The sequence below is a fragment of the Prenolepis imparis genome, unplaced genomic scaffold (assembly GCF_030444845.1).
Source record: "Prenolepis imparis isolate NDT839.2.m4 unplaced genomic scaffold, iyPreImpa1.0 SCAF_171, whole genome shotgun sequence".
In the NCBI taxonomy this organism is placed as follows: domain Eukaryota; kingdom Metazoa; phylum Arthropoda; class Insecta; order Hymenoptera; family Formicidae; genus Prenolepis; species Prenolepis imparis.
The window spans coordinates 30094-53962 of record NW_028141329.1 but is presented as its reverse complement, the minus strand read 5'-3'; the positions used below and the strand labels follow the sequence as shown (position 1 = coordinate 53962).

Below are 23869 nucleotides of genomic sequence, written 5' to 3'. Positions count from 1 at the left end.
TCTTGTTCATTAACTTTAATTCTATAATCTGAATACACATTGGTCTGTTTCTATAATGTACAAGTGACGCTTTCAATTCTGTCTACGATACATCCAATTCAATAATTTCAAGAAAAAATCATGTGGTAGACCACGTGATTGCTGTATATGGGTGATTAACAGATTATATGTATCTTCTTCGTATATAGAATAAGTGTTTGGCAAACCCAGATCATTGTAAATTTGCATCACACGTTGTACTTTCTCTGGATCTGATGATCCATAACATTCCTATGTAATAAATATAAGAAAAACAAAATAATTAATGCAACAACACACAGAACAATTCGTAAAAGAAATAATACTCACTTCTAAAATTTTACACTGCTCTGATGTAGCACGTTGAAGTGCCATAACAATCAGCCATGTACATTTCCCTTCTTGTATGTCAGTATTATCCTTGCCCATAACTTCGGATTTCGCATAGCACCCCAGATACTCATCTTGGACTTGATACAAATGTCCTATTTCAAACAAAATTGTTTTTGTTTGCCTCAGCTTTTCCGGATCTTTTATCCCAACCTACATAATGTATCGCATAGTACATTATTATTACTATTATTATTAAAAAACGCAAAGCAAAATTTGTTCGTATATAGAGAAACTGAAGTCACTTACCAATTGCATTGCTAAAGATACTGGGAAAAATGTGAAATACGAAGATTTGTACTTGGCAAGGTTATTGTACCGATCCATTGTAAATAGATCTAGATTCAGCTTTTTTTCAAAATTAGTAGAGAGCAAATCTAAACACTGGCCCATTGATGTCATCAATATTAACTGAATAATACATTTTTAAATATAATTGTACGTTTGAAAAGAAAAAAAGAATCTAATATTTCCATGTTAAAATATCATCAAAAGTCACTTCGCTTCACTTACTTCTTGGAACTATATCCATATAGTATTCTTTTCCTTTGAAATGTTTTTGAAGTAGTAAATATGTAATACATTCTATCAAAAGACCATCATTAACTGCCGCTAAACCTATATTATTATAACGATACCAACATGGTTGATTTCGACGAATTAATGATCGGTCCATGATATCATCATGTATAAAAATAAAGTTTTCCACCTGCCATAAATATTTAATGTAATGTATCACGACACATACATAATTTACGTTTTTAATTTTAGATTATTTAATACTCTGTTCCAGTTCACATAAATTATTTGAATATTTATATGAATCATAATTATATGAATATTACTATTTAAATACGCATTTTATATATATATTAATTAAAATTTTGAATTTGAAAAAAATTATAATTTAAATGTTATCAAATTATGAATGAAAAACAAATTTGTAAATGTCATATTCTTAAAAATATTTTTGCACTAAAGACTCTGTCATATAATCATCATTTGTAAAACTTATAAAATTCATGAAGATATATACTTTATTTTATATATACTTTTAATATATATGTATGTAAATACTTGGACATTTTCTAGAGTAAATAAATTGTAATATTTTTAATCTTCCGCGTTTATAAACGTTTTCATATCTCATCTTCAATTATATATAATTTAAATTCTTTTATGTGAAAGATCCGCCATATAAATGAGAACAAAGTTACGTACTAGTTCCAAACACCAGGCTAGAATTCTTACTAAGCGGATGTTCTCTTCTGTAAGGTGATCGCTGGGTGCCAATAATTTATACGCATTAATTAATACCACAGCGCAAATTAGTTTTCCTCGAATATTGTACTGTAATACCTGAAGAATAACAGAGATGTAATTTGCATTCAAATTTATGACTTGTTGCTTCATATCTCTGTCTTAACTGTAGTTTTTCAGGTGTTACTAAAATACTACTTTTTTTTTTTATATTTAATTTTATACTGATTTCGCTTTTATTTACTACGTTTTTCCTTTAAATTCTTATATTTTTATAACAATTCATTTTAATACAATCATTATTAGTATAAAGTCTCTCATTTTTAATTTTTATTTTTAAATTTTATTATGTAATAAATGTAATTTTATTATGTTGTACACATTATATTACATACACTTACTTTTTCAATCCATTTGGAAATATCTGGAACTTCTGAGATCTTGGACTCCGTGACATCACGAACAATGTCCGACCATACGGCCATTAATTCGCGAATTTCATCCTTGTTTGTTAATGTGGTTGTCGCATAATGAGCCATTCGGTCTTTATTTTCCAACGTTCTAATAAAGTTTTACAAACTTTTGTAATTACAACGAATAGCAGACAACAATGATATTCCGATATGCGAAAAAAGAAAATGTTACGCGATAAATCATACCTACGCGAGAAAAAGAATTTAATTTAAAAAATCATAAAACAGAAACTGCTAATTAAATTTATATTTGATAACAAATGATGCAAAAATATCATAATTTTTTTCATATGCATTATTGAAATTAATTCATTTTATCGCATGTCATCACATACATATAATAACATAGATTGATAAAATGCAAATTTATAGCAGAATATTTCGTTTTTATTATTTTGCATTAATACATAATTAAATACAATTCAATCTGCTTGTACTCGATTTTTTCAGTGCAAATAGAGTGAGATTCAAAATTTACAGCTATTTATCAATACACGAAATAAACTAAAAAGAATCTTCAATATGTTTTATTAATCTATATTATTGAACACAAAAGAGAGTACGGCATTTATGAAAAAATTATTTAATAATATTATTCAATAGTAAATTATTACAATACAAATAAAATTTTGAATAATTTATCGTTTCTAATAAATTCAATATAGCTATAATGAGAAAATAAAAATCTTAAATCATAAAAACCTTATAGAAATTATATAGTATATGCTTCTATATTTTAATTAAATAATAACTTCAATGGTATAAAAAAGCTGTTTATTAAAATTATGTTGACTGCAATTAAGCACTAAATTAATATTATGATAATATACACTATACATTTGAATATTAAAACTTCTATAATAAGTCTTTATCAATAAGAAAAATTCATTCATTATTCAATATTCCGAAACAAAAGTTTCTATGGATTTTTATTTATTATTAAATTAAACTCTAACAGTATCAGAATTTGTTTGCTCACTGTGTGGCAAAAGGATGCTAATCAAAATGTATCACATGGAATATTAAAAGTTACTTATCGGTAGTTAAAATTCTGTCTTATAACAAAATGTGCATAAAAGGGGGTTGTATATGTCGCGTCTGAAACGAACGAGCGAATTAGGGGTACGGACGCAAACGGTGGCCACTAGAGCGCGCTGCTGTAGGTGGAGGTCACATCGTGTGTGCTGAGTGATTACGGTGCATCTTAAACTAAGATAACATGGAGAAATACGGTCGAATGAAGGTGAAGGATTTAAAAAAAGAGCTTCGGAAGAGGAAAGGTAGACTCACAGGTGCAAAAGAACAGCTAATGCAACAGTAAGAGATAGATACTGACATGCATGCGTTGGAAACAGGTTATGTTGCCCATGGTTTCAATGACATTTCGTTATTTATCTGTTTCAGACTTATTGACATCGACAGGAACAACAATAAAAACATACCCGATACAACAAGTAGCAGAGGTTATGAGTATCCTCTTGTTTGAGAACTTTCGTGTGAAAAGTGTTAACAAAGTACAAACAATGAAGTGATAAGTGATACATATACGAACCTTCATCCCGAACAGAGTCCTTCGGCATCTCATAATCAGATGTTTTAAAATGCTTTCTGCAGATACGAGAATGCTATGTCGGTGTAAACTTGTCTCGCCGTATAGGTATCAGCCACTTCTTCAAAAGCGCCTTATCTTTGGGGAACCGATGTCCAGACTCTCGCGTGGAGCATTTTGGCACCACACAACATTGTGGCATTGTCAAAATCGCAGCTCAAATTTCGGTAACACAGTTAAAATAATTTTTAAAGCACGTACATCGGCTGTAGCAGAATACGTTTAAGATTACGCTGACTGTATCTGCAGAAAGCATTTTAAAACATCTGATTATGAGATGCCGAAGGACTCTGTTCGGGATGAAGGTTCGTATATGTATCACTTATCACTTGTTGTATCGGGTATGCTTTTATTGTTGTTCCTGTCGATGTCAATAAGTCTGAAACAGATAAATAACAAAATGTCATTGAAACCATGGGCAACATAACCTGTTTCCAACGCATGCATGTCAGTGTCTCTCTCTTATCGTTGCATTAGCTGTTCTTTCGCACCTGTGAGTCTACCTTTCCTCTCTTCCGAAATTCTTCTTTTAATTCCTTCACCTTCATTCGACCGTATTTCTCTATTTTATCTTAAACTGTTGATGCACCGTACTCACTCAGCACACACGATGTGACCTCCACACAGCAGCGCCACCTACGATTAGCTTGCGAGATTACCCCTAATAGAAAGGAAAATACGTCGAGAAAAGTAAACAGCCTTATCATCGATCTAACAAAAAGATGTTATGCATGTTTCAATGTGTCGAATACTGTTTGTCGAGTTTGACAAATCTCGCGGCGCGATGTCGCGAGAGCCTCAAAATCATGCGCAAATACCGCGCTAATAAATCTTTTTGGCATTATCGCGAAGGGTGCTGTTAACCCCAGTACGGCCTTGATAATCTCGCGCGGCGACAGTAGACGGCACGACGCCGTAATTGGTTATCGCGTACGCACCCCGTGTGCGCAGGATTGAGCCAGCCTTTGACTATAGAAATATGGACTGCTAGTAGCTAACTTCAGCTTGTAGCCAAGATGTGTAGGGCCACCATCGACCAATTGAGTAATGCGGGAACTAAAGGGACACTGTCGACTTGTGATTGTTCAAGCGTCTATCAAACAGTTCACTAGGCCTACGCACAATAGAGAAAATATTATGAATAAATATTAAATATTAGGAATAAGAATTATTCTAAAATAATAAAATCAAAAAACTCTGATATAAAAATACAAATTCGGGTATAAAGGACTAGTAAGAGCTAATAAACTAGTAAGAACCCTTTATACCCGAATTTATATTTTTATATCAAAGTTTTTTCGATTTTATTATTTTAAAATAATTCTTATTCTTAATATGTAATATTTATTCCTAATATTTTTTCTATTAATCACAGGATTTTACACTTGATCGAATAACGACTGTTAGTACATTTAAATTATCATTATATTTAATTTTTAAACGATATCAAATTAATTGTCTGTTTTCCAAATATCTTGCTATAATAAAATTAATTATAAAATTAATTTTTCAGTTAATTTTAAAAATTAAATTATTTTATTATGGCAAACAATTTACATTGAGACAACACAATTCATTTCTTAGACATAATTAAACAAAACCAATTATTCTCAGTGGTCAGTAAACATATCTGCATATAATTATACAAGATGTTAAAAAAGTGTCGCATACGCTCAACGCCATTTGACAGAATGAAAATCTAAGAAAAAATGTCTAATACTATTTTTTGATGCGATGAATAATTTCACCTTGTCTGAATTTAAAAAATGAGACCTAAAATAAATTTTATAAGGCCAAATTTTCACTTGAGCAAGCTGTTTCTCTTTAAATAATTTTTTCGGAAAATTCGTTTCCACTTCGCGCGTTCCATCGTTTGTTTTCTCTTGTAGCTCCGTGCTGATTGACTAATTACAATAATTAATTGCAGCAAAACTATTCATCGCATCGAAAAATAGTATCAGATATTTTTTCTTAAATTTTTATTGTCTATCGAATAGCGTTGAGCGTATCCGATACTTTTTTAACATCCTATATAAGTTATTTATATTCTATAAAATTATTATTTACCATTTATTATTATGTTCAAATTTTAAATGTATATGCAAATAATTATACAAGTTATTTATGTTTTTATAATTTATACTACTATTATATACTTACTATATGTTATGTGCAAATTTTATATTTAAATACATATTTTTTGTATGCATTTGTACGCGCGCGCTTATAGTGCTCTAATATATTAAAAAGTATAATTTTTAATTTTTGCTTCCTCGTAGAGGAAGCTTTGTTTTCGTAAAAAATTTTTTTTTAGATTTCTATGCCAATGTGTTTAGAATGTTCCAAAACGTCGAAAAATAACATTTTTAAAAAATGTCCGTATGTGTGTGTATGTATGTGCCCACCCATGTTTTTTTAAATTTAAATATCTCAAACACTATTTGACTTGCAGCGCTCCAATTTGGCATACAAGTAAAGTAGAACAACACTTTTATTTAATGTCATTTTTATAAAAATTTATAGTGTTTCATTTTTTATAAAATTTTGAATTTTTTGAGAAATGTCTGTAGTTGCTCTAACTTCCGTAAATTTTAAGATATTGGGATACATTTTTTTATGTAAATAGACTATCATTAAAGGATTGTTGGTATTGAATTTGACGAGGATCGGTGAAAGGGTTTATTTTTTAATAAAATTTTGCATTTTTTGAGAATTGTCTGTGGCTGTTCTATCTTTCGTAAATTTTAAGATATTGAGATAAATTTTTTTACACGAATAGACTATCATTAAAGGATGGTTGGTATTGAATTTGACGAGAATCGGTGAAAGGATTCGATTTTTATAAAATTTTAGATATGAAAAATGTCTGTGGTTGTTATAATTTCCGTAAATTTTAAAATATCTGGATAAATTTTTTTACATAAATAGACTATCATTTAAAGATATTTGGTATTGAGTTTGGCGATGATCGGTGAAAGGATTCGTTTTTTATAAAATTTTGAATTTTTAAGAAATGTGCATTTTTATTTTTCGCAAATTTTGAGATATCGAACTAATTTTTTTTTACATGAATAAAGTACCAATAAAGGATATTTGGTATTGAATTTAACAAGGATCGGTGAAAGGGTTCATTTTTATAAAGTTTTTATAAAATTTTTTTTTGAAAATTTATGTGGTTATTTTATCTTCTGTGAATTTTGAGATATCAGACAAATATTTTTACATAAATTTTTTTACATAGAGTATCATTAAAGGATATTTAATTTGACGAGGATCAGTGAAAGTGTTTTTTTTTAATAAAATTATCAGTTTCAAAAAATGTTTGTACATGCTTTAACTTTCGTAAATTTTTAAATATCGAACTTATCGAACTTTTGAAAATATCATTAAAGAATGATTGATATTTAATTTGGGGAGAATTTTTTAAATGGTTTATTTTTTATAAAATTTTTAATTATTTTAAAATTTAAATAATTTTTTGAAAGTTTTGAATAAAATATTATTAAAGCATGATTGATATTAAATTTGTTGAGAATTGGTCAATTTCTTTTGATTGTAAATTGACAAATTATACAACATTCAGAACACAGTAGCATAAAAATCTTTAAACAATTTTTTTAAGAAAATATTTTTTAATTATATGTAGGGTTTGCTAATATTGGAAAAAATTGTGCAAATGGAAATTTGCACATTGCTTCCTCACCATTTTATTTTGCTAATTAAGATGGTTTTTCAATTATGGCTTCCTCATAGAAGAAGCTTAACTTGCACATTGCCATAATTAAAAAACCATCTTAACGAGCAAAATAAAATGATGAAGAAGCAATGTGCAAGTACGTATGTCACATACGTCCAGTTCCCCTCTTTATCCCCTTCTAGCCCTCCATTAAAAATCGCCCATCCCACCTCTTCCAATCTTCCCACTAGCAGTTTTCCTTCCCCGTTCATTTTAGTATCCTTCGACCTCCTCCCTTCCCTCTCCTCTTCTCCTCCTTCCTCATAAACGCCTCCGCCCGCTTCTCCAGTCCTCGCAAATTTAATATGATAAGATATGATATGATAGGATATGATAAGATGAATATAACGCCGGATACGTGCATAACGTTACAACAAGCATTGAAGGATATGGAGATGTCCTAATCTTTTATCGCAAGAATAGAATAAGATTTCCTTCAGCTCAATATATTCTGAAATTAAAATTATATAACAGGATAGCACCAAGATTATTTTATTCTAGATTTAAAAATTTCCCATTTAAGATTAAAATATTCCTTTTTCTATAATAAATATGATTGTCGCTATATCGATCCTATTTTATGATAGATTGAAGAGTATTAGCATTAAATTTAGAAATCCTTTCTGTGGGTGCATCTTATTGATAATCGCGCGATATGTTTTACAATATATATTCCGTGATAATTTTATATCATATTAATTAATAATTTGCACGATTATATATGGAGAAATGAGAAAATAATAAAAAACATTGTATGCAAAGTACGATAATTTGACGACTCTCACACAGTAGGAGAATTTTTATGTATAAATTAATTATATACTGTGCATGAATATAATTGTATAACTTTTTATATTTTTCCAACTTTCTTTTCTCAGGGAAAACAGCGCAATAGGAATTTCAGCGAGAGTTCTGTATGGAATCTCACCTGTGATACACCGCATTCCTGTGACAAATAAACGAGTAAGAGTGCCGCGCGACATGCGTGTGTTTAGCAGTGACGATCAGACGTTGAGCGACGCCGAGTGCCGATAAGAGGCGAGTCCGCGCTACGATGAACATGTTCGCACATATATTGGAGCACTCGCGTTGCTGTATCTTCCAGCGAGGGAACGAGAAGAGTGGAATCGAGAGATGCACACACCCTGTCGTGTGGTCAGTGTAAATGATTTACTATTCACACTGTAGTTACTGTTCATGCGGTAGCGTTTATTAGTTTATTATAGTATATAGTATAAGGTTTTTCACAACACTCGCGCTGTTATGACATTAACAAAGTCTTCGTCGAACGATTGTATAATTCGACGGATACGTTTGAGAGCTTAACACCCTAATTTATCGCCGCGTTAATTAGCAGGTGAATGAATGTGCGACGACGCCTGGAATACGCATTTCCTGGAATACGAAATCGCACATTCATTCACCTGCTAATTAACGCGGCGATAAATTAGGGTGTTAAGCTCTCAAACGTATCCGTCGAATTATACAATCGTTCGACGAAGACTTTGTTAATGTCATAACAGCGCGAGACACAAAGAGTCTGAGACAGTCAGTCGAGTGGAGAACACAGAGAGCATAGAAAAGTCATATCTCGTTCAGTAAAAACGCGATCGCGCATATTAGATATAGTGCGACTCCGGTACTATATATATATATATATATATATATATAGTACCGGAGTCGCACTATATCTAATATGCGCGATCGCGTTTTTACTGAACGAGATATGACTTTTCTATGCTCTCTGTGTTCTCCACTCGACTGACTGTCTCAGACTCTTTGTGTCGCCTTTTTATTCTTTTATTCGACTGTGCGTGATTGGTTCTCGATCATCAAACGCACCGTCACTCGTTGTCGTGGTGATCGCCGTCGGTCCCTTGTGAAGATAAGAGCGACGACAGCCAAGATGCGTGGAGGAGGAGAGAGAAATGGACACATCCGTATTTGTCAGGGACCCGGACCGAACCGGAACCAAAACCGATAATCGTTCCATAACCGGTTTTTTAATAGAACCGAAACTATAAACCGTATTAAAATTCTATTAAATTTATAACATCGGAACCATAACCGGACCGTTAAATTATTTTCGGTTTACGGTTCTTTTCGGTATTTTTTTCTGTTTTTGCGCAAATGACGGAAATGTCATGATAACTGTCTCCTCGAAGTGCAATACAGTTATAATTATTTTTTAAATGTTCTGAAACGTGTATGTATTATCGCAATAATGATAGTTGTGAGGATATTTTCCGTTTTATATACATATATATAGTCAAATATTATTTTATGTACAATCATTGTAAAAAAAATAGTGAAATAGAGCATCATGGTGCATTGTCAGGCCTGTGGCATAACAACAACAGCGCGAAATTATGGGATAACATTTCACCGGTTAGTAATTGTTATCAGTAATATAATAACAAGAATTTTATACCTACTGTTCTAATTTTCTAAATAAATAGTAATAAAAAATTGTTCTATCTATAAACGCTTTTCAATCTATTAAACGCTATTAAAACCTATTTATATTCTGGCTATGGTTGTCTTTTATTTTCTTGATTCTCATGCACGAGATAACTCGCTGATAAAAATTACGAATAAAGTATAATTTCCAAAGCAAATTATTTCGGAAGTCATACATTACATAACAAATTGTTTTCTAATTACCGTAATTTTGAGATTCTTCCAGTATCTCCGAAAAGCCATTTAATATTGGCGCCCATAAGCAGCCATTTTGAGTGTCCACTTTTATGCTGGGATATATACTCACTTCCGTCCGCTTAGCTCGAGCCATATGCTCCCTCCTGTTTCTCTTTACTCTTTGGGCCGTGTGGCCTTGCCGTTGGACGGTGTGGAGGGGGCAAAACGGTCAGTCGGGTGGGATCTGCGCGAACCGAACGAAATGCGTGGTCGTTCTCTCCGTGAACGCAGTATAGAATCAGACATTTGTGATAAGGAGATGGAATTTTTATTTGAATTTTTTTTACTAGATCGCATTTTGAATCACTTTTGTCAATCATTTGTCGTAAAATTAATTGTATAATTATAATTAATGAATAATTAGATTGCAAATAGGTTTCTGTAATAATTCAATAGTGGCTCCTATCATGCAAAGTTGGACTTTCTTTTTTTTTATATGATTAATAAGCGAGGCCAAGTAGAGGAAGAGAGAAACAGGGACACACAAGTACGAATATATAATGCTATACAATATAATTATTGCGAACAAAAAAAAAAGGACGAAAGTTGTGAACGTTGGGAGGGGTAATCGAAAGAAAGGGAGAGGACAAAAACCAAGTTATAAAACTGGGCAACAAGCCAATTGACATAGCAGTTGGCCCGCGACCATCGCCAGCTCCGGAAGTCAGCCTTAAAACTCGTATCCATATTAATATTCCGACGGTGATGTCCGATCGTTATTTGTGAGTTCAAAGTGTGGTTTTCGCCAGAGCTTTCGAGCCTCTCTCTTATCTGCAAACGGAATTGATGGAGCCATATAAAATATGGAATGAAAATTATATCTAATTGTAAGGTGTTATAGTCAAATCTGTGTAACAATAAAATCACTTTCACAATCTCGTGGATATTTAATTATTAAAAAATGTTTTTTTCAATAAATTATTCATTGGCTGCAAAATTTGCCTAATAACGACGTTAAAATTTACAATCGAACATTTGTCGAATTTGTGCCTCCCCCTGTGTTTAGGCTGTTTTAAAGAGCGACTCGCTCGTAAATTTTGTCGTCGACGATACGCGAGAAATCGAATCAATGTAGCAGCGGATCGAATAAAAAAAAAAAAAAAAAAAAAAGTACATCATCCTCGATAGGCTTGGCAAGTAGAGTGGCAGAGATGGGGATAAGCCGAGATACTATCCGGCATCGCTCTGCACTTCTTTTATATACCGAACATCAGCTTCGATCTGCAAAGTGTGAGCGGTCTCTATCCCTAAGCGCGCATCACAGCCTCTGTAAAAGCTGTCCCGAGTAATTGAAACATTCCGGTGTCCCTCCCTTGAGAGAGTGACGGACATCCTGCGCATATTTAACAACCTTCAGTTACCATCGTCTAATGAGATTATTTGAAAGGGTTTCGCCGGGGTTACATTAATAATTCTTTCGTCGTCAAGTCGGCGGTGACGATGATGCGAATATACATATACATATAGGCGATATATGTGCAATTCGATAATAGTTATGTTCAGAGTGCGCTCGAAAACACGATATACATACACAAATTGTTATATTTAATATGACAAAATAGAAATATGGATACAAGTACTAAATTAATTGTAAAAGGAATTTACATCCGTAATTGTGTATGTCTTACATAATTTTTTTCTATCGCGTTTCTCTTTGTAATTCTGTAAATATTGAAAAAGATATTAAAAAGAAAAAGTACCAAAACCGATATATATAAATCTCCTAAACCGATATGTCTCATCGATTAAGTGGAACACATTATCAGAATTAATATGAGTTTGTTTATTTATAGTTTGCTCATTTGAATATATAAGGCATTTATAATTCGTTTATGTGCTGAATTAGCTTCTTCGTATTTTTTAAAGTTTTTCAAAAGTTTCTTTTTTTGATCTTTTTAATAAATTATATAATCTATAAATAATAATAAGTATTATATATTTTTTTATATTTGTTTTTATTATATGTTTTCTACTTTTTTCAATAGGTTTCTAAATCTATTTTGTTTTTATATAATTTTATTTTTATCTTTATCTTTTCTTAAAGAGAATGCAGTTAGGAAAATTAAATTAAAGTTTTTTGGCGTATCTTGTGCTTTGTATATCTCGACAGAATTTAACATTTTACCTTGAAAGTATATAAATAAGTATATAAATAAGTATATAAATTGAGTAATTTGGTCACATTTAAAAGATTTTAATTTTGACAAAGAAATGTATATGTATATTCTTAAAAATGTTTATCTTTATAAACAAATTAAACAAAGTAATTTATTTAAAATTCAATAACTCTTTTTTAATTAAATAATTTATTACAATATTTTTATTGCATATTTTATCGTGTTTCTTTAATTTTTAGCGGATATGTCGGGTTTGGAGATTAATTTCTCACACATTCCTCTTTAATCTTTGTCCAATTTTACAAAAAGACCACGCATTTATTTAAAAGTTTAAAATAATTATCAAAACTGATGAAGACTTGTTTCCAACAGATATCTGCGGATATAAATTCTTGTTTCGAATTTTTAACTAGGAGCTAGAGCCTGAAAAATATGGCACGTCGGTTTTGACAACTTTCTCCCGCATATGCATACATATAGAAATCTATATATGCGACAATATTCAATATTCCTTGAATGAACTAATATGAGATATAAAACATTTCAAATATTAAAATATACAATCTATGGCGAGATAAGAAACATTATTAGACACAATGATGCGTTGGCCGCGGCCGCGCCCAACTCGCTCGTTGATTTTAATTTTAATCGTGTGCTTTATTATTTATTTTTTAGGTTTCATAATATGCCGTCAAATTATAAGTGGTACGGCCATTACAATTTATATTTTCTCCTCCTTCATTCACGCAGTCACACACGTCTTGCATCCTCACCGCTAGGTTATTATATATACAAATAATGCCGCGCCGTAGATCAGTCAGTCAGTTAGTTATAGCGACAGAGAATCGCAAGTATATATAATAGAGAGACGAGACAATCGCGAAACTGACGCGCGATCGCGTAACTAACTCAATCTAAGAAACAGATAACATGAGAGAAATCTTTATTCAATAGGGATATACTTCTAAGGGTGGGAGAGGGTGGGGGGTAGCGGAAAAAGTGTTTTCTCGTGCAAAGAAAGAAACAGTGACTATGATACAGACGTCATCGGTGACAAGAAATATTGCTATTGGCGTCAAACTTTCTTCCATTCTTCCCGTCGCAATATTTTACCCAAGACGGCGAACATCTCTCACAAAACACACAATAATAATGATATATAACAGCGGCGTTTCGATATTCCAAAATTTTCGGAGCAATTGGTTCTTTGTTCTTCGCTTAAGGCTCCTGGTATCTTGACGAGCATGTCGGAATCGTGACGTCAGAGGCGAGAAAAGACACGCTAAAAATTTTTAGATGCCATTTCTAAATAAAAACATATTTGCATAAAATAACACTTCAGATCTCTTTAATACACTTCTAAAAAACGCCGAAAACTATCCTTTTCCCTTTATAATCAATCAACAGCTGTAAAATGTAATATTACGATTGCATGCGCAGTCATTCCGCATGTCAAAGTCTGACATCTCGATCATTTTACGGTTGTTGATTGACTGTCAAGGGAAAAGAATAGTTTTCGGCGTTTTTTAGAAGTGTATTAAAGAGATCTTAAGTGTTATTTTATGCAAATATGTTTTTATTTAGAAATGGCATCTAAGAAATCTCAACGTGTTATTTCTCGCCTCTGACGTCACGATTCCAATATGGCCGCGGTGAGCACCCAGGAGCCTTAAAAAAGAAAGAGATAGTAAATTAAAATAGCGGAGCGCGAAGAAAATTTAGCGAGTCGCCATCCATGTAGGCACTTTAGACGTCATACTGTCATTGCTTCTTGCATATTATGTACGTATTTAGATCTTAGAATGCGACGGGACATGGCTTTTTTGGTTAAACTCTCGAGCGATTTTAATTGCGATTATATAATGTAGTAATTGATTATAATCAAACGGATATAAAATATTCATATCTTATAAAATAATTAACAAATTGGAAATAATAATAATATTCGAGAAGTAGAAATATTCTGTATACATATTTGTTAACTTTTTGCTTATCTGTTATATCTTATTCTTCCCATTTCACGAATCTTGGTCCTTCGATCGGACACTCATTAATTAATAATTAATTAATTCAATACAATTTAGAAGAAATAATTTTTCTAAATCCAAGAAAAAGAGTAATCATTTCCGATAAGTTTTTTGATGCTTGAATATTAATGTAAACTATCGAATATTTTTTAATTATTTATTCACAAACTTGAAGATTTCTCAGATCGTTGAGTACAAATTTAATGTCAGATAATAAACTTAAAATTAATGTGACAAAGTTAATGCATAAATATTTAATAAAAATTTTAAAAAGTAAAAATTATTTTTTGCAAAACAAGGATATATCAATTTACTAGAATTTATTGGTATACAAATTTGATATCAAACTTGATTTTAGATTAAAATAGAGAAGATAATTAATTGCACTTTTCTGTGATGTAATATATTTCATTCTAAAAATGTTATATTAATCTTAATCTTTAAAACATATATTTTCAAAACTTAAAAATTCTAACAATATATTTAATTTTAAACCAGCATATCACGTACCATAACTATAATAAATAATAATTTGTGATAAATTGCGTTGAAATAATTCTTTTAAAATAGCGAGGTGACAGAACAGAGAACAAAGTATTGAGAAATGAACTCTGACCAATGATGATCCTTTTTCTTGAGATGTTTGTTTCTTCTTCGGCTATAACGTTACGATTCAAACATCATCGACAGGTGAACATTTGAACAATAACAAGAGCATACCGTAGACAAGCAGTGTTATGTATAATACAGTGTTATGTATTATAAAGTCTCTTCTGTATTATAAAATCTAAGTTAACTCAAATTCATTTCTAATTAAATTAAAATTGGATTTGTTACATTAAAAAAATTGATGAAAAATTTCGATGAAAAGGATCTCTTGCCATTTTTTTCTCGGTAAAAAATCTATCAAACACACTTATCAAATTGAGGGCTCCCGGAAATAGCATTTTTCCCCCAGGACGCGTCTCAAACATTATGTTCAGATGATGATGATGATGATGAATTCTTGTGCGAAGATGCACACGTTGGGGTGACGATGCTTCGTCATCCGTAATTTTTTAATCCGCCAATATAAATGATACGGTATATCGTTTGTAGAGATTATCCCACGTGCGGATAAGAGCGAGACATTGATTAGAGATCTGCCTTAATCAGATATCTTTGATTTCATTGATCGTAAATAAATTGGATCAAGCCTTCGACGAATATGTGAGTACACGTTGCAGATGGGAGGATCTTGCGATAGAAAGTGCAAGAGCTATCGTTCAATCTGACGACACCGGAATGTTGACAGCGATGACAATGAGAAAGAAAAAAAAAAAAAAAAAAAAATACACACCACACATCACTCTTTTAGAGGCCGTGCTTTAGTCGGGGTCGATTGCGGAGTCTCTCGTGATTGTTGTCGGAAAATACTCTCTTGCGACTAAAAGCTCTCTCTGACTTTTTATAGCTATAGCAGTGGATGACGGATCTGCGAAAGATCCACGTCGAATGTTACGTCTTTATAATTTTTTTTTTCTTCTTCTAGCCTAATCGAAGAAAGTATTTTGCGAATCTGCACGTTTCTACCAAATAGTCACGAGGTGATTCTTTCCTTCTCGTTTATTCTAGATCGTAGAGGCTATTTCTACGTAGTATTGATACGTTATTTCTAGAGGAACGTTCGCACGAGTTTCCTGGGCTGCAAAACATCGCCAAGTTGTCTTTCTTTCTTCATTTTTATTTGTTTTTAAACGTTTTTTTCTCTCTCCCTGGAAATGCAGTCGCGAGCATCTCCAGTTGCGGTTTCATTGCATTATATGTGCCTGTGTATGATATAATACGCGTATCACGCAGATCAGGAAACTCACATTCTAGTTGCACAAGTTCTAGTTGTGCTCTGGCGTCTTTTCGTGACTCTAGAATAGTGTCGGCACCGTGTGTCACGTTATAATCGTTCCGTTCCATACAGCTTTCTTTCCAATCTAGATCTCGTCGTGTGGTCAATTTGAATTTCTCGATAGCATCGAGGTAAGTTGGCCACCACACACTCTCTCTCTGATATACTTGATTTATTTTTTTATTATTTCCTAGAAGCCGCTGTGTTGATACGTGCTTCAGGTGAGAGTGCGCTATTCACACGGCTTTTCAATTTTTTCTTTTTTTTCAATGTCCTGAATCGTTGCAGTGCTTTTACAAGCGTATTTACATTTACGTTTTTCGATATTCTTAAGATTACTGATTGACGAATCCGTTGAATGTGTAACATCAGATATTTACCGGACAATCCTTAAATACACCGACTTGATAATTATATATATAGATCTTTATTCTACTTTTTTTTCTTCTTCTTCTTTAGTCTTTTCGATATAAATTTGAATTCAAGAACTTTCAAATTATAAATAAAAAAATATGTATATATATATTTAATATGTTTATATTATTATTATAATATATTATTTTTATATTTGTGTGCAAAACTATCTGTGTACTTAAGGCGTCCGGAGAATGTATTAAATTTATTTAGCGATAGATGTATGTATATACATATTAAGTAATTTTTCTAGAGTTGCCGCTTATTAAATTTTATATGCAGCATTTTGATATATGAAAAAAAATATTAGTGATTTTCTGACGTAGTTACGATTAGTTTTTGTCTCGATAGAGCCTGCGTGAGTTAAGATAAAGATGCCATGCGCGACAGAAGATTTTTACGCTTTTGCGACCGTCTATTGAAAGATTTTTCTTATTCAAATAAATAATCGAAAATATAATTTCTCTCTTTTCATGGAGAGTCACTTTATCGAATATGTGTCATCTTATATAATGCCAGAGTTGAAAGTCCTGTTACGATTCATGCAAACGCTATCGTTATTATTTGTGACGGACGTCAGAGAATTTTTAAATTTTTGTACGTATACATATATAGGATACTTTAAGATATTTAAGCATATTTTTGTTTTGATGTCAAATGCAAATGTGTGCCCGCGCGATGTTATCTCGTTGCATTTCGCTCCAAGTATCACGATACTCAATACATTCTCACATTTCCCTTCCCTATATATATACATATATATACATATACATATATATATTTGGGTTGTAAGATCTCAAAAAGACCTCTCTGCATTTCATCACCAATCATTAGATCCGATTCAAAGAAGCGAACGGGAAAAGAGATCGGGCTATAAAAAAAAGAGCGAGAGAGCAAGAAGGAAAAAAAAAGGATAGAGAGAGAGAGAGAGAGAGAGAGAGAGAGAGAGAGAGAGAGAGAGAGAGAGAGAGAGAGAGAGAGAGGAGAGAGAAGGAGAGGGGAAGAAAGAGAAAGAGGTAGCTTGACAGATAAATCTCACATGCTGAAATCGTCCGTGATTTCATGTCGCTGCACGTGCGGGGGAGTCGATGCTGTCAATTAAAGATGCCCCCCAATCGGGACCCCCATCTCCCCTTGGGATGACACCTGGAGGCAGCCGCTGCGGCCGTAGACCGGGGTGGAGTTCCGAATAGGTGAACCCTCCGATTTTTTTGAAACTACATTATTTTTTGTATTTTTGAACGCTGATTACGAATATGATAATGAAAATTTGCGACAAGGTCATTTTCAAGGTCAAAACTCAAAAAAACTGAAAAAAATATAACTTTTTAGATATTATTTCGATAAATATTGATGTAAGAAAAAAATGTTTCAAATAAAAGTTGTAGTTCTTGTAAAAATACATCATTTATGATCTATACATTTTTTGCGTAAAACTGAAAGTTTTCGAGAAAATTGATGTTAAAGACTAAAAACGGCGGGTGAAGTTCCGAAAAGTGCTCACCTCTGATTTTTTTGAAACTCAGTATTCTTACGTATTTTGATGCACTGATTACGAATATCATAGTGAAAATTGGCGCATCTCTCATTTTCATAGTGAAAATCATGAAAAACCCATAAAAATTTTAGATCTTACAGAGAAAAACATTTTATGTTCTATTAATTTTTACCGTATGAGTGATAGTTTTCAACAAAAACGATGGAATCTAAATCTTATATCTGTTCTCCCATCTAAGCATGTACTTTGCAGTACATATACGATTCCACACGGGTTTACAACTTTCCACGTAGAGCGAGGTTCCACGCAAACCTATTTGTCTAGTTTTTCGGTAGTGGAGCCCCCCGCAGGGGGGCGGAACCCACTGTTTCCACGCGAAGCGAGGTTCCATATGGGTTTGCAACTTTCCACGCAAACCTATTTGTCTAGTTTTTCGGTAGTGGAGCCCCCCGCAGGGGAGCGGAACCCACTGTTTCCACGCATACACTTTTCCACGCGAAGCGAGGTTCCACATGGGTTTGCAACTTTCCACGCAGAGCGAGGTTCCACGCAAACCTATTTGTCTAGTTTTTCGGTAGTGGAGCCCCCCGCAGGGGGGCGGAACCCACTGTTTCCACGCATACACTTTTCCACGCGAAGTATTAAAAAATATTAAAAATATAAACAAATTATAAAAAAATATAAAAATTATAAAAAGAAAAAAATGGAGTCAGTTCTTCGTCACGTCCTTGTCGTTGACTCCGGGTTCGGCTGAGAACGAAGAATATATTGATGTTTGAGAGGGTTCTTCTTATCTAATTTTTTTCGAAAACTATCAGTTTTACGCAAAAAATTTATAGAACATAAATGATATATTTTTATAAGATCTGCAACTTTTATTTGAAACATTTTTTTGTTACATTAATATTTATTGAAATAATGTCTAAAAAGTTATATTTTTTCAGTTTTTTTGTTTTGACCTTGAAAATGACCTTGTCGCAAATTTTCATTATCATATTCGTAATCAGCGTTCAAAAATACAAAAAATAGTGTAGTTTCAAAATAATCGGAGGGTTCACCTATTCGGAACTTTATCCGAAACGTTTTAACGTAGTTGCTAGCTGATATCATATGTAATTCAGTAATTTCAATAAAATACTTTTATGTATCGTTTTAAACATTATGTATTTGTAATATCAATTTATATGAAGAAATTAGTAATAATAAATGTGTGTGAAACTTTTTTACTTGTATTTTTGTTATTTTTCTCACATTCTCTAATCTCATAGCAAAACAGAAACTCAATCTTTTAAAAAACTTTAAAGCGTAATTTACGTCCTCAATAACAGCAGCTGTCTCAATAATGCGTCTCAGACTCCCATGCCTGATCATATCTGTTTTATTATCCAACAAATGTCCATGCTGCACTTCCTAACTATATTGTTTACTAGAATGTTAATGCACGTGTTTTTTATTAGAACTCTTTTTGTTACCTGAGGTGCCGATAGTACCCGTCGACGTTGAGTAATCGGTTAGGCATAATAACGGACGCTGGCCGATTGTATTTTTTGTATATCTTTTTGTTTCCTTTGTTACCAACGATATCTGGCAATGCAACGCTGAGTAAGCGCTCGGCCGAAATAAATGCTTGTGGTTTTTGTTAATTTTTTTCAGCGCTATACATGGACGCCGATGCCCATTCGCTCTACTGCAAGAGGTAGACGGGGATGTCATACTCCCTACAATGATTTCGGTATACCACGGCGACTTCAGCATTTTATCGTTATTTTGTCGGATAATTCTGTCACCCCTCTGTCATGTCATTAATCGTCTAATTAAATATAATATTGCATAATCTCTTCCTTTTCAATTATTTCTTACCGTAATTATTATCGAAGATTTCCTTCGACGCACCGGGACCTATGCAAATACATTTTATTACCCTTTTTTATCTCACCGGCGTGACCAATCGGCATTCCCCCCACCATTCCCCTCTCTAGAGTCCGCGGCCGAGTGGTGGAGGTTAGTTTGACGGGCCATATCTGACAGCGTCAGGGACCGAGTGGTGGGGGGACGGCGCCAGTGGCCGAGTGGTGGGGGTTTGTTATGACGGGCCATACATCCCCACTTACTACTGACCCATATTTTTTTTTAGCTGTGTATCTCGACGTTCAGGGGGTGAAACACTCCCTTGAAGAAAATCGATTTTTTTATTTCTAAGCTAATAACGTCAAAACGGTAAAAGATATAAAAAAATGTTTTAAATAATAGTTATATGGTTTTTAATATTTTTCAAAAATGTCAAATTTTTCGAAATTTCCCTCCCCTTCCTAATTTTTGAAAATTTTGAAATTTATGTTATAACCAGTCTGATAGCATATTTAATATCAAATTTAACCATATATAATAAAGTTGTATTCTGATAACGCATTTTTTGGAAATAATCTAGAAACGCCACTATACGCGCCCTATTCGTATCTGCCTTATGCTATCAGGCGCTCGCTACTCGTAATGCCAGTTTTTCTTTCATAAATTTACATATTAAACAACAAAAATAAATAATTTATAAAACAAGGTTAAAAATATTTATTGACCAACACTGGCTAAGACTAATTCTTATATTATAAGACTTTATTTGGGAATAATCTCAATTCGAGATTTAATTTCCCGAATCCCCTCTAACCCCCCTACAGAATTATAGGCGAGAAAAATATATATCCGAAAGTCGATAGTCTTAGCCAGTGTTGGTCAATAAATATTCTTAACCTTGTTTTAAAAATTCGACTGGCAAATCACATCTTACATATTGTTAAATAATTTATATATTACAATTTATATATTTATATTTAATAATTAAATTTATAATAATTTATATATTTATAAAACTTTATAAAAAATAATTTAAATTTATATATTAAAACTTTTATATTTCAAATATTAATATATTATAGAGCAATTATCTGGCAATAAATAGTTTACATATATGTGAGCTAAGAATGAGAAAACATGTTTTTATGCACTTAAAAATAGAATTGATCGAGGAAAATCAACAAGGAAAATCTCTTTGACTCGATGTTAAAGATCAGAGAATAAATAGATATGTTTACGCACAAACTAGACAATCTATGATTCATCTATGATTTCTATGACATCGACGTAATAGCATATTTTTATTTATAATTACGTGCAACTTTACTATTTTTTGTTAATTAATATATTAATAAATACGTTTTTATTGTATCCTTTTGAGATTAATTATGTTAAATTATATTACATTCGATAGGATATCTGTAACTGTAAATTTGTTCTTTTTTATTACAATATTAAAAAATAGTATATTTGAACAATTAAGGATTGATTCCGTTTTATATACATATTAAATATAATATTTATTTTTAAAGGAAAGAGGAAAAATAAATAAATAAATATAATACAAAATATAATATAATATAATACAAAATGCTTTAATTGTAGACGTTTCGACTTACTTAGTCTTCCTCAGTACAAATTCTAACTTAAACAAACGCTTAAATAATATAATAATTAAAGTACATCAAACGACCATGACGAGCGAAATATCCATCAATATTTTAACATCGGTGTATTTTCTAAGAGGCACAGCAAGAATAACATTTCCCATCTTATCATTATGGAACGCTTTTGTTAGTAATGAGAGATTTTTTAAACCCATTCTTCGTTTGAAGGCGAGAAAGAATTTGTCCAAATTTTGTCAGTTTGAATGTATTTGTCAATCAATATAAATGCGAGTTCCATAGAAACAGACCGGTTTGTATCTTTGTATTAAACTGTAAAATGCGTCCTGATAATAAAATTCTGTTTTTAGCTTCTTATCTATAGCGTGTCTCTAACTTGACTCTATATCTGACTATCTGACAATATATTGATTGACAAATACATTCAAACTGACAAAATTTGGACAAATCCTTTCTCGCCTTCAAACGAAGAATGGGTTTAAAAAATCTCTCATTACTAACAAAAGCGTTCCATAATGATAGGATGGGAAATGTTATTCTTGCTGTGCCTCTTAGAAAATACACCGATGTTAAAATATTGATGGATATTTCGCTCGTCATGGTCGTTTGATATATTTTAATTATTTAATTATTATATTATTTAAGCGTTTGTTTAAGTTAGAATTTGTACTGAGGAAGACTAAGTAACTCGAAACGTCTACATGTTAAGAATTTACATGTTATTAATTTTAAGAGCATGATTAAATGAATTTATTATATTATATTATATCTATTTATTTGCTCGTTAGTTGGCCTTTCACTATATTCCATTATTATTATTTATTGCGTTGCATTATACGAGCCTTTTTGTCTTTTTGAATAATATTTACTTTTCCTTAAAATTCTCCAAGAAAAATTAAGTACACAAATATTTTTTTTAGATTTTTTTTATACATTACATTAAAAATAAATCAGTCATCATCTCTTATGTATATTTTGTATTTTTTATAACTTTTCAATAAAACACTAAAAACTTGATAGGGTTCTTGTGAATACTAACTTTAAGGTTAAATTTTCCAGGCCATTGAGAGCCAAACGTGGATAATAGTGCATAAGTTTCAAGAAAAATTAATGTTTGAAATTATTTGGTTGTTCACAGAACATGCATTTTCTTTGGTGTTAATTAACGCTAGCGGAAGATGACGTTATTATTAAATATACATACATTCGATCAAAAAAAGCGGTACAGTGGAAAAATAGAAAAAAATTGTGAAACGTTAAATATTAATAACGCAGCTAATAATTATGATATTGATAAGCTTCAAAAACGAAAAAGGAACTCGAAGTCTGTATTTTGAGAAAATTTTAATGTTAATTACGATGTAATGTTAATTAGGACGATCAGTTTTCTAATAGCGGATGACATAATGAGAATTTTTTTTATTTTTCTATTATACCGTTTTCTCTTGATCAAGTGAGATAACTTAATTAAAATAGAACGCAATAATTCGGATCGCAACAGATGAATGTATAGAATGGTACATATAGTCATTCAAATCATTTAAATTAAGAAAACTATGCTGGTTTTTATATTATTTTTACTATTGTTACTTTTATTGAAGCCTTTTATTAATATATTAAATCAATTGTTTATATATTGAATCTGTAAATATAAAAAAATATTTAGTGCTGAAATAATTTCGTACATGCGCATAATGTACATTTATTATAGCGCTGTGACATTCTCAATAATTAATATTAATTATAGTCTAATTATAGACTAATTTTCTGCTTTTTTTACAAACAATAATAGAGATTGGTACAAAAATAGTAAAATTTTAGTTAATTTTAACTAACAATTTCTAAAATTAAATAATTAATTCAGTGTAAAGTAAACATAAATATGTTTTTAAAATAATTTGTTTTAATTTTCGAGCTATTTTATAAATGTGACCATGAATAAAAATTTTACTAACTTTTCAAGCTCCACAGTATTCGTTGATTTACGGCATCTCGGAAATCTCGTAATTCCTTTTTGCATATAGTTGAATTGACAAGATCGGCTCTCAAAGCGATGGTATAAGCGGGCAATATACTGCTACTAATTTTTTCGTATTCACTGCCATTAGATTCGTAAACTTGTGCAGAAACATAAGATAATGCGTCATAATTTATACAAATACACAAGATAAGTACAAATCGATAAAATAACATAATGTTATATACTGTAACACACAATAATCACTTTTATTTTTTTAATAGTATTAACTGCGAAGCTCTTCAGAATAGAGTTATA

General features: G+C 31.6%; 1 pseudogene; it reads right to left on the bottom strand.

The window, feature by feature from the left end:
• LOC145947872 (farnesyl pyrophosphate synthase-like) lies at nt 1-23869 on the bottom strand (annotated as a pseudogene).